Source organism: Polyodon spathula, chromosome 6 (genome assembly GCF_017654505.1).
Source record: "Polyodon spathula isolate WHYD16114869_AA chromosome 6, ASM1765450v1, whole genome shotgun sequence".
NCBI classification, from domain to species: Eukaryota; Metazoa; Chordata; class Actinopteri; order Acipenseriformes; family Polyodontidae; genus Polyodon; species Polyodon spathula.
The window spans coordinates 16,460,318-16,478,757 of NC_054539.1; the positions used below are offsets into that span (position 1 = coordinate 16,460,318).

Consider the following 18,440-nt stretch of genomic DNA (forward strand, 5'->3'; position numbering starts at 1 on the left):
GATTTCCTCAGGATATTGATCCACCCAAACTTTACGAGACACAACAAGTGGAAATAAAGCTGGGATCAGGCAGTAAAAAAGACAGTATAGCCGACTCTCTGCTGAGTTTTGAAAACAGGATCCAAGATTTTTCTAAGTGGCCCTGAAAATAATGCAGTTGTTATATTTATTTCTAACAGCTCGGTTGAAGTTTGACATTTAAACATCCTTTCTACTATGTCATGTCTGTTTTAATATTGAAAGGAACAGAAGACATTATTTACTTGGCCCCTGCTTAAACTATAACCAACTGGGAATATGTTCACTGTGCTATTCATTCTAAAGTAACTTTTTTTTATGAAAAAGCTTGATGTAATAATGAATCATAGGTGTAAATGTAAATATAGGTGCAGTGCAAATAATTGCGGATGCAAAATTCAAACTGCATTGCAACCAAGCAAATATTTTGCACTGTGCCCTACGTAAGCTTAAGAACAATTCACGGGCGGGAGCTAGGGTTGCGTGAAAAATATGGGTTAGTATTTAGAGGCTTAGACTCGAGGGAATTGTGTTATGAATATTTGGTGGCCTGCAGGCCATGGCAAAGGATGGGGTCCGGACTTTATACCACAAGAACTGTGGAGGTCAGCCCCATGGGCCCCCGGGACCCCCTGAAAACATAGAAATCCTTTGACTCTGCAGTGAATTGCTGGAGGCACTGCTTCGTGGACCGGGCCATGACCCCAGAGGATGGAAAGGTTCATAACATGGAAATAAGGAAGGAAGGAGAATCCGTGTCTCCAGGAGCTGCCCTCAGAGAGGTGAGGCAAGTCTTCCAAGGCCAGGCACTGGAGTGCTCCCGCAGGGGTATCTGAAAGATAGAGTTTGTTAGTATTTTTTTTTTAGTATTTAAGGATTGTAGGTGACTATAGCTCTTACTGGTACAGTGAGAGAGACACAATGGAGTCTGAATGAAGCACATGAGCTGCAAAAGGACAGTGTGGCTGGTGGTCCCCTCTGACTCACTGTGGCGAGGACCACCCTTTTAACGAAGGCATGAGTAGCTGCAGCTGACTCAAGGCTGTGGAAGTGAAGCTCACTAACCCCCCCCCCCCCCAAAAGGATGGATTACCAGCTCCCTGCAAAGACCACACCTGTGAAAACAAACAAAAGGCTGCGTGCCAATGCGCAACAAAAAAAAACAAGGGAGAAGGACAAACAAGGACAAAGAGAGAGATGGTTAGTAAGACGGGCTATGTGCAACTTTCCACTCGGTGGAGAGGGAAAAACCCTCTGTTAGGAGAAATCTGTGGTGGTCCTGGTGGGAACGGTGATCCCACTCCGGGCCTACTAGTAATTAATTGGTGAGCTGCTGAGATGTCTGTAGGAAGAGAACAAATGTAGGAGTGGACTGCTGATGATGACCAGCGATCCTAAATGAGTGTGGGGTATAGAACTGGGAGATAGACCTGCTCTGGAGATAAGAGAAGAAAGCTGAGTTGCAAACCAGTGTCTTGTAATGACATTATGGGAACAATCAATAAACAGGGGATCTAGAGAACTGGATAGTGATGGTACTGTGAATTCTGCACCTCTTAGAAATCCGAAGAAAGCTGACAGGCACATTGCTTCCATCACCAGGTCATCAAATGGGTTGAAACATCCTGAGCGCAAAATTGAAATCAACTGGGAAAGAACGTCTGTAGATATGGGTAGTCTGGATGGAGATGACAGGGGAAGACTCTTGGAAATTCCTCTGAGTGTGAGATGCACTGCGGGGATGGAAAAGTGTTGGTGAGGGGATGGACAAGCTACAATAACAAAATTGTATTCGTGAGATGTAGGATTTTATAGATGCTGGCGAAAGATGAAGAATGTCTCGTGTGTGGACGATGAATGTTAACTTTAAAGTGGGATTCAGGAGGACGGCTCCAGCTCCCACCCCTGAATCTCGCTTTAAAGTTAACATTACAAATGATTAAACTTACACACATAATGATCTGCAATTATGACAATGATGGTCCCAATGAGCACATTGATATATTTAACCGCACAGTTAGGAGTACAGAGCGCAGTAGTCACTGTATTACATTTATGGAGCATGAAAATACAAATCAAAAGAAACATGTCAGAGGAAGGGCAGCAGAGTCCTCATGGTGCATGGAAAAGAAAAGTTTTCTGAGAAGGAGCTGAGAGTCCTTACAGCTGAGGTCACTCAGCATGAAACTGAGTTGTTTGGAAAAGCCTCAGTTATGCTAGTATCCTTAGGAAATTATATGTATTGGCCTGCCTTTTTTATCATGACATCCAGAAATTTGCCTAGCACTTTGGAAAAGGTGGCTTGGGCTATCCCTCCAGATGTTCCAACTGTGGTCTAAAAGGAACCAGAGGGTAAGTAGTGAAGAGAACACAACACTTCCACATGTGCAGGATAGCGGTCTCTAGATTGACGCTGGGGTCTAGCTCATCCCTCAATTCACCTATTAGGTCTAGCATGATCTCAGGAGTGAGATGATAATGCTTTAGCTTTGCATCCTCCTGCATCCCAAACAAAGTGACCCTGGGATTGAATATGAGGTGTCTTCTTCATTTTGCACTTCTCCGAAAGTGTTCCTGCGCCTCCTCAACAAGAGCCAAATGTCGCCATATTAGGAAGTTTACCACAGCAGCCATCCTGAAGTCAATGACAGGTCTCTGCAGGTGTGTGCTTTTATACAGTTCTTAATTACTCACTTCTACAATGGTTTGCAGCTTGTAAGAAGAAGTGTAAAGCATTTGGAGGGTCAGCAATTGCAAGGCAAAATTCTTACATCACATTATAATGTTTGTGCCTGATTAGTATCCTGATCATGCCCAAATTCCATGCTATTTTCTTCATTTGAATGCATGTCAATATAATTGTAATGGATTAATGATGGCAAAGTGCAAATTTGATAGCGAGTGCAGAATGCCAGGGGAACACCATTCTTTACATATGCCGGATTTTTAGCCAGTAAAATCAGACTTTAAGGCGGCTAAATGCTGTTTGCGGCAGCATTATAGGGGTTTCGTACCCGCAAATCACTTTGCGCGTATCCTTACATCTACCCCATAATGTCAAAACTAGAAAGTATTAATTAGAATAGGTACCAATATACTGTACAATAAGCATTAAACAGGGTCATTGCTGAAGGCAATAATCCATAGTTCCTCTCAACTGAAACTGTTATTTCAAAATAAATAGGAATCTGTTCCAATTTAAATAATTTATGCCATGCTTTTCTTTATCAATATTTCTTTTAAAATGGTATCAAGCCATGACCCCATGCAATTCAATCTTACTCAATTTCCTTTATTCCTATGTACAATTGCATTGTTTGTTTGTTTGGTTTTTTTTTGTTGTGAAAGGAACCTAGCTAATGTTAGGAAGTAAGAATGTGTAGCAAGTAATGGTAATTTTATGACTCAGTGTGTCTGGAAAGAGAGGTCTACAGTTGCTTTAACTAAGCCTGAGGCAACAGTTTAAAGAGTTACATCAAGTCATACAGAAACAGCAAGTCTAAGTCATTCACTACTTATGTTATGTTATTTAATATGTTGATTTTCTATATGAACTAAAACATGTGTTTTGGTATTTGTTTTACATTTACAATCCTTGTACATGCATTAAATACTGTACTATAAAAAGGAAAAACAGTACATTGATATTCTGGTATCGCTTTATTTTAAGTTGCATTAATAACAATGTAAATACAAATAAACAACACCACTTCTCCCATAAGAGTCTCTAATTATTAATGACCACTTACGAAATACTATTCATGAGAATGCTATCCCAGTTCATGATAAATTCATGTAAGGTTTGTAGTTCAGTATTACTAAGCATGGAATTATGTACTATTAATTAATGTTGGCTTTACTAATAGTTACTATTGAGTTATTGGACACTGTATGGTGGATTATCGTATAACCCATAAAAAGACCCTTGGGGTCCTATAACTGTTATATAATGCTTTATTGCTATATGAAAGTTTAACAATCCAGCTGGATTTGTTTTCTATTCATAACCAAGATGTATTTAATCCATTGTGATATTCGTTGAAAAGGATAATGAAAAGAATACTGAAAGTGTCTGTGGTAAGTAACTGATTTGACTTGACATTGAAGGTTAATGGATTTCTAAGCGGGGCCTTGTGTATGATTTTTTAGCAGATGAAATAAACAGACATTGAGAACAAAGCACAGTACAATCTCAATATGGTACTTTTGATGTCATGAATGGGCTTTCTTTGTGATGTGCTGTGGCATAAAGCAAGCAAAATGTGCTCTGATTGGCAGACAGATCATTAACTGTCTATAATAAATAATTACAGTTGAATTAATGCACATTCTAAAAAAGTGTACCTAATATTTTTTTCAAAAAAATAAAATCAGAAGCAAGCAATTAAGAACCTATGTTGTAGAAAAACTAGGAAGGTTTTAAAAAAAAAAAAGTCTGATGAAGCCACTTTACATGCCAATAAGGTCACACAAAATGTGTGTCTAGATGAGAATCCAGACTTTAACCATATCCTTTGTGTTGGTAATATAATAAATAGATGATCTTGTGATCAAGGCATGGATTTCTTCTTTAAATAGATAATATCTTGTAGAATGCAGTAAAAGGCACAATCTTTTTTTTTCTTGCCATGCCCTTGAGTTAAATTGTCTGGACTTAGGTCCTCTCCATTTGCTGCCCCAGGAAATGATTATATTAGCAGGCAGTATTGACCATGGTAAAGAAAGGAGCAGCAGAGTTGAGTGAACAGTGTTTATTTAAATGAAAGTCAGGATGCAGCAGAAAGACTCATTTCAGTCCTCTCAGTAGAAATGACTGTGAGTTTATTCATTTGAGTAAAACAGTCATTGGCATCTATCCATGCATACTCTGCTCACACTGCTGTCATGTCAATATGAAGATGAGAGGTAATAGCTCCAGTTTCTGTGAAACTGCTGAAGTGTGTACTCAGGTAGAAGCCTGGAAGATGGGTTCATTTATCATCATAATAGGCTATTACCCATGATAGGTCACAACTCACCGAAGAATCAGTCACTATAATTGGTGCAATTTGGATACCCCTGAAGGTTCCGAGCAGTGCTTTTTGGGCAATCACTGAATTAGACCATAGGTGTTATTGTTCATTATGAATGTTTACATGATTTGAATCAACTTAAGATAGACCCCCAGATTCTATTGTAATGAGCCCATCATATTTTCTTCCTGGACTGGTTACACAAAGTCTCACAAAGACTTTTAGCTGTAAGCCATAATAAGCTAAAAGTACTGAAATTAATGTACATTGTGTGTTTTATTCTTTAATGTGCAATACTATGTAATAAAATATATTTTAAATATAAAATAAATGCTCAAATCCATTAATCTTAAACTTCTAATTGATAAATGCAAACAGATTCAAATATATTATTTGTAAACCATTTAGCTGTACACAGCATTAACATAACCTAATTGCACCCAAAAATAAAATCTGTCACAAGAGCTATAATTGTGCATGATAAAACATGGCATTACAGAAGTAATTGTTTGGGGCTTTCAACATTATTGTAGCATAAGAAATATGTGCGCTTCAGTTTACATAAATCTTGACAGGCCATCAGACCAGAACTAGACAGTATAAAATGGTTATAATTATTGTTCTGCTTGGCATCAGGAGAAAGCATCACGTGTTTCCACTTTATTTGCAAAAAAGTACAGTAAATGTATTTGCATTTGGCGTTCTTTATTCCCCAAACACAAATTTGGTAATGTAACGAAAAAAGCAAGATGATCCAATCTTTGTTATTTTACACAACAACAAATTATATCTAGTAGTCAATCTTACTAATTGCATTCTTTAACTTAAATGTAACCTCAAGATTTTAGGTCATGTAATAATTTGATATGCTTTTCTACAGTTCAGCAACTCAGGTACTTAATTTAAGCAGTTACCAGTTCTGACCAGTCAGGAAACTGACAATTCTATCTTTTTTCAATAATTATATCAATGACAGAGGCATTTTTAGCAACTGGCCATTTCAGGTTCATTTATAGCAACCCTATAGTATACACAGAAGCGAAGTAAAAACATGATAATATGTTAAAGTATCAAGGTAAATCACATACAGTACATGTTAAAAGGGAAAACTATAACTATATATATATATATATATATATATATATATATATATATATATATATATATATAAAAATGGCGGTGTATGTATATATTTCAAGGTTCATGTCGCGTCCTACAGCGCAGGATCATTTTGAATGTTATTTTATAAGACAAAAATATATAATGTTGAAGGATCAGATGCTTTACCTTCCTAAATGAAGACCTAAGAAAAGAAGGGTAGAGCGATACACTGCCTCAACTGTCAATATCAGTGTTTGAATAGTATAATGTTGCTCATAATTACTAACAACAAAATGAAAACTAGCATCTAAGAATGCTGACTCTGTGATTTAATGTGATCGTTTTCTGGTTTTAAAATCTATGCACAAATGGTTGTGGAATAATAATAAAGTATACCTTGTTTATTCAGGAATAATAACAGTACAGCAGTATTCGGGCACAGTGTAGTGCTCTTGTAAAAGTCCCATTAAAATCAGTAAGCAAAAATATAACCTTGAGAGAAAGTTGCTTAAGCCACAGTAGTCTGTGTTAAACATATTTTTTGCTCAAGTTACACAAGTAGAAAACTAAGTCACAATTGTAGAATTTGTATTTACTGCTCTGTCGAATTGACACTGTATCCAATCTCTGTACTATTTCAGATAACTCATAATAATGACCCCACAGTATGTTAAATTAAACCGATAAAGCATGTCTTGAAAACATAAGTCAAACTTTTTTTCACATATATTTTCCTGTTGTTTCCATTTAAAAAGAATATTTATATCCCAGGGCAAAATACAAATAGAAGAGCACTTTTTTTCCCATGGTTTTGAATTACTTATTCCTGATAACCCCCTTTTCAAAGTCAATGCAATGAGAATAGAAACATAATACACCTTATTGACATGAAGCACCACACTTCATACAGATTATCTGACATAATATACAACAATTGAATGTACATTGTTCCCTAGTGAACAGTTAATGTTTGAATAATAAAAGAAAAAACTTAAATGACATACAAATGTAAATTGTATAACCTGCCCTTCCACTTATTTCCAACTTTTATAACCAAGGTATGTTCATATCAGATAACAGCTAAGTGAAGCTGCCCACAAAGATATGTTTTGTAACTGTAATAAGATGTTTTCTTTTTTTCTGAACATGAAAGGGTTAAGCAGAGTTAGCTATCCAAGTCACTGATCTATTGCGACACAAAGGAAATGAGACAGTAAAGCCTGCCATATTTCTTACATTAGTATAGGTCCAATGTGACTCTGTGCATTCACTGGACATGCCAGAGCAGTACCACTTCTCACAGCCTTTGGGATTTCCATCCTGAAGATTGTAGAACCCTGGTGTGCAGCGGTTGCCGTTCATCCATTCAACATTTTCAAGTTAATGTTTCTATGTCGAAAATGCCAGTGTTTTAAACAAACTTTTTTTTTTTTAAATTGTCACATTTAGTCATTCATATTATCATACCACCAGAAAATATTTCCCCAGAAACAGTAAATATAATTTGTGCCTTTTATGACACAAGTATTACACTGTGGCTATCTGCCTGTACTCCAGCTATTAGCTTTAGCGCTCTATAAAGATTTTCACCTTGTTAAAGTTTTGCAGGTGTCAGAGACCAAAAGAACATTTTGATGCTTAAAATGAACACATAGTAATGTATTTTTCTCTGTCTGCTATTTCCTTACCTTCTCCTGTTTCGTGCAATGCACTGAGCTCCCTGTGTGTCCCTCATTGCCTATGTTTACTGACTTTCTGCATGCCAAAATGAAATGTTCTTTCCAATGATGTCACTGTATGCTGAAAGCCTGCTTGAAAATTCTACATTCTATGGCACCTGTCACTTAAAGAGTAAGTATTTTCAAATCGTGTTTATAGCTTTTTGTGTGTTTTTGTTTTCAATCCCATTGCCTTATTGTTGCAATTATTGGGATTGGTTCTTTCTGTAATTACTCAGATATGTTTTTCATTTTTAATCTTAATATAGTCTTTGTTAAATCTGATGACCATCTGCTGTTATGATGTCAGCCTGGTTCAGTCAGTGTTTAGAAGAAAACTATATTGCCAGTCACCATTGAGAGTGACAAAATCCACTGAGGCATATATACTCTATTTAGCAGATACATAAGGTTCCTGGTGAGGTTCCAAATTTACAGCTGAAATGAACAGACTGAAAGGGACCTAATCCAAGGTCACACAAAATGGGTCAGTGACTGCCATGAAACTGGGCGGAAATGGGTTTAACATTGTTGGTAAGAGCACTGTTTGTGCATAAATTAGCACAAACACTTTTCTAGAGCCTACACACATGCAGGTATAGGGGAAAATAAGATTTTTACATAATAAGGCAGATTTAAATGCAAAACCTTTACTTGAACTTTATTACAGCAGAGAAATGATCAGCAAAAGAGCAACAGCCCTGGAAATTCTTGCATAATTACAAAGCAAACAAAAGAAAACAGGTCAAACAAACTGGAAAAATAAGTTAGAGAAACTAATAGTTAAGAATCTTAAAGACATTGTAAGTGTCTATTTTTTTTCTCAGCTTGAGCGGGTCTTGCAATGTCACTGATAATTTATCTAGATTCCATTCCACCACATCACATTATCGTAGCTTATAATCGCAATAAAACAGGTTATTAAAGTATTAACAGTCACTTGGCATTACGATGGCCAGGACTCATTCTGTGCTAGCAGTAATAGATGGTATTGTTTAATTTATGGTAAGTGTTACCAAAGGCCTACAGCTACCCTAATGAAATCGAAGACCTTGAATTTACAGCCTTAGCATTTAACCTGACACCTATAATTATGTTTCGTTGTACCATAAATCTATTGCTGCAATATGTTCACTAATTGATTCTTTTTGGCCTACGTTGCAATTGCATGGCTTCTCACATGGGTTCCTTCAAGTCTGCAGTTGCAGTGTATGCAGTATGGGAAACCAGTATAACCAAAGGCGCATCTGTCACACTTCCTCCCACCACAACCAAGCTTGCAGTGGCAAGAACCAGGTCCCAGGTCTGATATGACAGTGGTTCTCAACCCTGGTCGTGGGGGAACACTGCCCTGCTGGTTTTTATTCCAACCAAGTACTCAATAACATAACTGAACCCTTAATTGAACTAATAATTTGCCTAATCTGAGCTTTTTAATTATTTTAAACAGATGGAGATTTCACTTTAGGTATAAAATTGTATAATGAACATAAATTCTTAAACTTTTTATAAGCTACTCTATTTAAAAAGCTCAGATTAGGCAAATTATTTGTTCAATTAAGGGTTCAATTATGTAATTGAGTGCTTGGTTGGAACAAAAACCAGCAGGGCAGTGTTCCCCCAGGACTAGGGTTGAGACCCACTGTGATATGAAAATGAGAGAAGAACACACTTAATAACACTAGTTCACTGAAAGATTCAAAGCACTGGTACACAAAAACATTAATTCCTATCAGTCAATTATATTACCAACCTACTGCCCCGAGTGTGCTGATGTTCTAAAACTGCAGGATTAACACAAAATATCTGAATAGTACCAGCTGGGCTACAGGTCTGGTAGGGAGTTCTTCAAAATGAAATTTGTAGAACAGACTTGTTGATCTTGCTGGAATGTTAAAATTTAAGATCAGGGTCTCAAACAAAGGATCGGGACAATGAAGCTACATTTTAAAAAAAAGATACCGCCTTCAACCTTTGTTTCATCCTTTATACATGTTTCATGCAATGACCCATCTGGATCACAAGAACAAGGAACACAGGGATTATGTTCATCAGGGGTGACCTGGAAAGTTTATCATACATTCTTAATGACAAACTGGAACAGACATACAAAAATGGTTAACCTATACCAGATAATACAATTATTTGATTGAATCCCATACATTTAGTAATGGTAATCCAAATCAGTTTAGAATAATATTTATCGTCAGACTAAAACAAAGAGAGAGAAGATTGAACACTTTACCTCCATTTGGCCTAAAGTATCCATCGGTGCAGGTCTCACAATTTATTCCAGCAGTATTGCTGATACATTTAAGGCACACACCACCTCCTTTATATTCCTCATTGATATTTAAACTCTGCTTTTTGTTCACTACAGTCTCATTATAGATGTACTCTTCAGACTTCCCTTTGACAATAACATTTTGTGAACAAAGAATTCCACAGTATGTTTTAGAGAACAGTCAGCCCATGACTCAAGTATGGATTTTGGCAGTTTGTTTTGGAAATGATTGATTAAAGGAATGCCTTACAATACAAACCATTACTAAGGGGATTGTTCTGTATTGAAGCACTGAAAGATACCTCCAGTGATATCTAACCAATCAAATATTTATTAGCTATTAGATTGAAATATTGATATTCCTCAACTTGCCTAACTTCCATTCCATAATGGTGGTCAGGTGATGAAATGTTGACCAGAGGTGGTGAATAAAGAACTTAAAAGTAATCAACAAAATCATTGACAAAAACATTTAAAAAAATTATAAAAATACACATTTTTTGATGATTAACTTCCTTTCACACGTCGGGTGAGAAATGTTCCAGCCAGGGTTTTTGGTTGTAACTAGGACAGCATCGATCACAACTTTCTCCACAAATGTTATGTTCACACTTACAAAAAAATTTCTATTAAAATCAAGAATAAAATAAATCTTTACAATCTAAATATTTTACCACCGCTACAAAAAGGCACTGTCTACCACAAAACAGAGTACACTAACCTTGGACTCATGATGAAGTGGGCAAGCTTTTGCATGCCGTATGCCACCAAATGAAATATCTTTTATAGAATAATAATACTGTATACAATAGAATGAAAATATATTACAAATCAGTGGTATAAAGCAGTGGTTTTCTGATAAATGATACTTTCTACTGTTAGCCACCATTTGGGGAATGGCTAGGGAGCCAATGCCATTCTTGGTAGTATGTCCATAAGCCTACCCAGATCTTGATTCACTAAAAACAACTTTTGTTAACATAATTCTGCCTCCACTGAATATTATACAGTATGCTTTCCTGTTTTGAGTCAGAAGTGGCTTTTATTTTATTTTTTTTTACTGCTTTTTAACACATAAAAAGCAGATCTGTAACAATATTCTACATCTGATTTCTTCATTTCTGTTGCCTTGTGTGTGTCATGCATTTGATGAGCATATAATGATTATTTAAAGGAAACCAGGAGTATATTGATGCAGAAATAGTTAAAGTGCCCAATTCAAATTCACATTGCCATTATTTATAACACAGAGGTGAAGTGAAATGTAATATTGAGTGGCACCAAAACAGCTGGTGCACACGCTACACTCACAGCTTCTATGGGAGGGAATCTCATATGTGTCTCAAGAGCAATTATAGTTCCACTCTTGCTGAAGTGGCTCAGCGAGTTCCGCAGTGGTCTGGCTCAGGCATTGACTGGCATATGCTCTATTCCAGCATATCATAACATGGTCTGAAGCTCGAGTATGTTAATTGCTGTGGCCATTGAATTACAACAGCTAAAACCTCAATATAGCTTGCACCATACCATCTACAGTACAGTATTTGTATATCTGTTGATATGAGCCATCATCCCCACCCAGCCTCTACTCACTGTTGAGTTACAATAGGTTTTACTTACACATCTACACAGTTCCGGAAGAGATATCTCATTAATGGATGTTGAATTGTATACTTTTTGAGCATTAACATGTTGTTTTTTGTAGAAATGCATTGTTGTTGAATTTGTTAATTGGTAGTAACCGTTTCTGCATACCTTAATGAATAATAAATCATAAGCTTTGATAGTTTTGATTTTATATGGGGCCCTGCAAGTGTAAAAACATTTGTTTTATGGCAAGAACAGGGTAAAAAGTTTAATTGTTTAATTGGATTATTTGTTAATTGTTTTATTGTTATGGCAGTAGGTCTCATTATTGCAAATTGAGGCCAACTGCCAAGTATATAAGGACAGCAGTCAGTCTGCTAGTGGCTGCTGCTGTGTGGAGAGCCTGACTGGTTTGTCGTCGTATTGCAAAAGTAATTTGTGTGAAACTGAGTATTTCGTTTTGTATGACAGGTAAACAGTTTAGCTGTCCTGCAAGGTAGTCAGGGACCTGCTTATGTTTAAGAAGTGCTCATAAGAACTAGATGTTTATTTTGTTTTGTTTTGTTTAAAATTAAAAGCGTGCATAAAATTGCTTAACTGTCAGTCTGTGTGTTGGATCATTTTTGAAAGAAGGGGAAAAAAGAATACTAAAACGAGGTGAGCAGGTTCACAGCATGTAATGTTTAATTTCACACTTATTTGAATTCCAAGCTTAATCTTTACTGACCATTTTTGGAAGAAAAAGAAAACTCTTTAAGAGGGTTTGTCTATGAGTTTCACTAAATTTAATTAAATCATTTGTGGGACTTAACTTTGTTATACAATATGTCTTTAGAAGTGCAAAATGGCTTTATAAGACATCATAGCATAACTTCTTTCTTTTTTTTTCAATATTGCACTGGCATGCAAATTGGGATATTTTGCCAATATCCTGATCGCAACATAATTAATTCAAAGTTAAGTCCACAAATCAGCAGTTTGGCTTTTATGATTGTATTCATTTAAAGTAACTCATTACTTTGGGGAATAAGCAACAGGAATATATTTAAAAAGAACAGATGCAAATACTCTGTTGTATTGCTCCGTAGATGCTAGAATTAATAAAATCTTTCAAGGGGAAAAAAAACATTTCACCCCCTTATAACCCTTCTAGACACACGTGTTGTGTGAGTTTTGTATGTTAATACTGTGTAAGCAGAATTTTACAATGTTGTTATGTAACATTAAACACTCAATCATAAACCCTTTATTGTCGTAAGTTGTTAATTGCATACAGTACTGAAAGTCTATATGATTTCTGATAAAATAATGCATAGGCTTTTACAGTGACTCGAAAGTGAATCTGCAAGTTATTCATAACTTCTGTTCAGTCAGTATAAATTCAGGTTATTTCTCCATTTTCTAATGGGTGCATTTTAAAGTAGAAGGAGGTGCATATTACATCATTATCTTTGGTATAAGATGGTGGTCCTGTCCTGGGTAAGATATTGAAGCGAGTAAGCCATTCAGTGTCTAATTGCAAAGTATTGCCAAGGTTAGAAGGTATCGCCATCCATGGATAAGTCAATTGGTTAACTGCTTGTTAAAGTTAATAACACCTCAATAGAAACGGCTTAGCCAATAGCTTTGTGATGGGGATATAGAGGTGTAAGGAAGCAGAAGTAACAAAAAGAGACCACAACTAAGATAAGAAATCTAGTGTTTGTTCCACATGAAGTGCTAGAGCTAGCTTTATTTTGTTTGTTTTATTAGCGGTTTTGCCACCGCAGTGTAAGAAATAAAACCAACGCCAGTTTAAAACTGTAAATCAAGACTCCAGCCTGATAATTTACACTGTCCTCGGTCGCATTACAATTAGCAAAAGCATGCCACCAGCAGTTTAAATATAGTATATAGAAGTCAATGGTGCTCAATCACTGAGGACAATACATCAAAAAAGTTCTCATGGGTAAGCAGCTTGTTATATGATCACAATTCTGTTTACTCAAGGCTGCAGAATCCTATTTTACAACAGTATACTTGAGGTGATCGTCTCGTCAGGGTGCCAAGTTTAACTGTTATGCGATGTTACGTGTAATGGTCTTTGAATTAAAATGACATTACAGTACAGTATTTTAGGTTTGGCTTACTTATTTTCAGTTGTGATGCTAATCTCAGTTTTTCATTAAGCGGAGATCCCTCACCACAATCCCACTCCCTCTACATGCATATCACACAATAACACTGCTATACTCAATATGTATTCAATGAATGTGTATTCACGTTTCAAACACATTTTCACAAATGGAGAACACAAAAAAACATACCTGCACAATGCACTCACATTTGATTACAAACAATGCAGCGTTTCCTGCATCATTGCACTATCCATGCTACGTAGATGTAATCACGCGAGGTGTGATGAATTCAAATTCAAAAACAGCTTTATTGGCTGTACACTTCATTGCACTCGCTCAAGTACCGTATTACATGTCAGTTTTCCCTGAAATTATTTTTATAAGCAGATTGTTTGATTCTTACAAGCGGAGTATTTTACATTGGATAGAATAGGAATGATTTTGTCCCAGTGGTTTTGATCACTATATGCGGTTGATTCTTGTATCAGTGATTCTTATAAATGGAGTGCATAAACCACTTTCTTCAAGTACAATGGAACAGCAGCCTTAACAAATATATATTTTTATATGCAGCTGTGTTAAACTTACTTTATAGTATGATCAACCAATATCCCCCACAGGCTGTATTTCATGAACCTGAGATTGTATCAATATCATATCTGTGTTTACCCTTAAAAATAAATGGTTGATGCAATCCAGGTGGATGCCATGGTACTATAACATGCTCTAAAACTATAAAGCAGTAGCTTACTTAGGCTGCTCATAGCTTGATCCAATCTACCCCTTAGTTGGTTTAGGTAAGATAATTACTGTATGACACGCTTTGCTGGTGCTATTGTAAGCGTCTTTATACTGACAGATTTGTATTTCTCTGTGTTTCTTAGTACTTTCTTCCCTTTTTGTCTCTAAATACCATAATTTTCTGCATTGTATCTCTTTCTTGCATGTTTGAACTGCAAGCCACCCTGTGATATACCAGGTCGCAAGGTTGATGTGTTCTTTTTCCATGCAACAGGTTTGGCTGTGCATAGGGACACACTGATGTTGCCAACTGAAAAAAATAAATAACAAATTACCGATTCAATTAAGAGTTTTCGTTTACAAAAGGTTGACTTTTTATGAAACTGCCCATCTAACTGAGGGAGTGGCTGTTCTCCAGGAAACACCTGAAAAGGAATTCATCTAAATTATTACGGTGTCTGTAAAGATTTGCAAACTGTTTTATCTTCATCTGTGAGCAAAACAGAGAGCATCAAAAAGCATCCATTGAATAAGCTGAGACAGCAGCTTAAGATCATCGTCGACCAAAGATACTCTACAGTTATGAAAAACAAATGCCATTTTGAAACAATGGTGGGTTTAAGAAAACAGGTGGGTATATTGGTGTTTGTATTTATTTAATAAATCATTTGATAAATGTGGAAAAAAAGTAATTAATAGGCAATAAATTTAGCATTGCCGAGAAAATGAAAAAAAAGGTCCATTCAATAATTATATAACCCTTGAGTGATTGTTTTTTTTTAAAACATGAGCACTCGCTCTTCCTTGTCTAACAGATTCTAAAGCATTCTTTAAGTTTCAATTTTCAGTTTTAATCTAAACTTCATTGTATTACCAAAAGAAGGGGTCTGTCATATCCACATTTTGCTTTAGACCAATGTTGCATTCAAACCTTTAGAAGGGTGTATTATTTTATAAACCCCTCTATTCAGTGGTAGTACTCATTTATTTGCTCCGCATACTCCATAATATAAAACGCTTGCTTCTTTCTGCTTTCATCTTACGTAATATGGTATTATAATTCTTTACTACAATAGCTGTTAAGCCATCAAACCCCTTAATCACTTTCAAGGCCTGAAATAGAATATTATTCCATACAGGAAAGGTTCTTTGGGTTCATTTTCCAGGAAAACATAGGGAGGGGCGATCCTGCTTTCCACATGTTGTACTGGCTTGTGTACAGAGCACATGTAGTGATGAGTCCATTCTACTGAGGTACATCTTTTTAATATGGGTTGGAAGAAAAGTGACCTGGTAATTCATGTGTGACATAGCAGTCTTTTGTATAGAACTGTGTGCCACACTTCTATTATTATGCATCAAATGTAGTGAAAAGTATATTTTACTGTAATTACATAAATCTAAGGTTCCTTAGATAAATCCCTTGATAAGCCAACCCTGTATTTTAAGTACTGTACTAGTGTTTGGGCTGCCTGTAAAAGGGGAATCTAAATAACTGACAGTAATTAATAAAATGTGCGGCAGCATGAACTGTGCCAGACACTCAGCGTCTTTCCCACATACTTAACATTCAGAAGTGTCGAAGTACAACCCTTAACAAACTACTTTTGAAAGCTCTACTCCTTGTAAAGATCATTGTCTATTGCCTTGAAACAAGAATGATGCATTCTTATATGCAATAACTAATTTAGTAGTTTATCTTTAATAAAACCCTATTGCTTGATTCCATTAAGCCAAAGGAGGGTTAGAAACTCATGCTCACCCAAATCAAATTAAATCTAATGAGAACTAGTTGATGTCTATGTCTCAGTAGTCCTCTGGGCGAGTACTTAAAATAAATGTACACATGTACTGTCATGTTCAGTCTTGCATTAAAAAAAATGCAGGAAAAGTCAATTTTCCAATGGGGTGTTGCAGTCAAGGGCGCTGGAACTATGGGTGCTGGGGGTGCGACAGCACCCCCTTGGCTTTGCATGGCTTCCATTATATACAGGGGTTACAGTTTTGTTCAATGGCTTTCAGCACCTCCACTTTAAAAATTGTTAAATTTACATAATGTGGTAAATAAGCATTCATTAGGCTTACAAGACAGTCACTCAGACCTGAAACCTCCCTTCATCTCCCCTGCAAAGCCAACCCCACTTAATGATGTTTTTTGTTTGTGTTCTCCCTCTGTGCAGGATGCAAAGTTTATTGGGCATTTGATTTTATTGAAACACGTTGCATCTTATTTTGAAGCAAATTTAAGCTCATTTAAAAAAAAAAAAATAAGTAGAGATTTATACAGGGTTGCAACCCCCCACCACAAAAGAAAAAAAAGACTTGAAGATGTGATTAGCAAAGGGAACTGGTTGTGGTAACAAAATAAAAAAAAAATAAACCATGTTTTACTAAACATTTTCAAAGTAATAAATAAACAATTACCATGATGAACATTATCGCAGTGTGTTGCTTAAAACATAACACAATATATTCATAATAAAGTTGAGTTCTTACATATAAACATTAGTAAATGTTTAAAGTTTGGGACTTGCTGTCTGTAGTAGCTTGGTGTTTACGTCATCAGCAGCATATTTTAAGTGATTGGAAACTGAAATTCCTTTTTTAAAACACCCCTTTTCTTATACCAATACAGTAATATAGTGCCATTGTAATTGCATAACCTTAAGTACCGGTATTTAAATTGTGGAGAAACCTCAGCATTTCCAGAAATATATATTATTCTTGTACCACTCACTCTGAATTCCAAAATAAAGAGCCTAATTTACGAGGGGTCACAGAGCTAGAACTATCACAATCATAACAGTTATTGCAGTGTTTAAAAAGTAACATTCACTGGCACCTCTGACAAACTGGAAAGCGATCATTCACATATCCCTCATAGAATGAAAATATATTTAAATATATTGAGAAATATACTGTAGTATATTAAAAATGTATTGTACAATATATGCCAATATATTCAAATATATTTTCGTTCCATTAGGGGTTAAAATCCATTTATACAAAGTCTCCCAACTTTCTTGAAAAGATCTGCGTTTCCCTCCTTTTGCATTTGTATTATTTATGCTATCATTAGTATCCAACCTAGTAGATTCAGCTTCAGTCAATTCTGGCAGATTCTACTGCTTGCTGAAGCGGTATTCTCCCACTGCTAATTAAAAAAGCTAACACCTATATAATAATTTCATCTTGAGGGCTACAGTGAAACATACTGTCTTTAAATTGGGACTAGTGAATTATGTGTACGTGAGTGCATTCATTATTGTAGGTAGGAATTCATAGTTATTTAATCACTCATAGGCTATAGCCCCCAACTCCACAAACCAGCCAGCATTTTCGTAATTAGCAACACACGTAATGAACAATAAAATAAAGATTTTATTTGGGTCATAGGTGTCAATTTCAGGCTGAGCTTCTTGGTCGGCAAGGTGACCAAGAATCGTTCAGTAGCGAGGTGCAAACAGCTGATTGATCGATCTGTAGGAGCATTTACTGAGGTGCCTTTGTGAAATAATAATAATAATAATAATAATAATAATAATAATAATAATAATAATGTATAACAGTGTCTATTTTTTAGGAAAATACAATTTAAGCCTAATATTTTTAGAGACTCCAACTTAGGCACTTCACATAAGGACTAGCAAGTTTCAAAAGGTACCAGTCATATGCTGATGAGATTTTGTTAGTTTCTAACCCCGTATTTATCAGTTTATTTGTTATTAAATCACATTTTCTTTAATTGACAAACTATTGCTTATATATTAGCATATTGTGTAGCAGTTGTATGTGTTATGTATTTGTTAGGTTTTTTGAGGAATACATTTCTTACGATGGCAAGCATACTGAAGGTAAAGTA

General features: G+C 35.9%; 1 pseudogene; it reads right to left on the reverse strand.

The window, feature by feature from the left end:
• LOC121316653 overlaps positions 1-18,440 on the reverse strand; it is a 73,441-nt pseudogene that overhangs the window by 48,973 nt on the left and 6,028 nt on the right.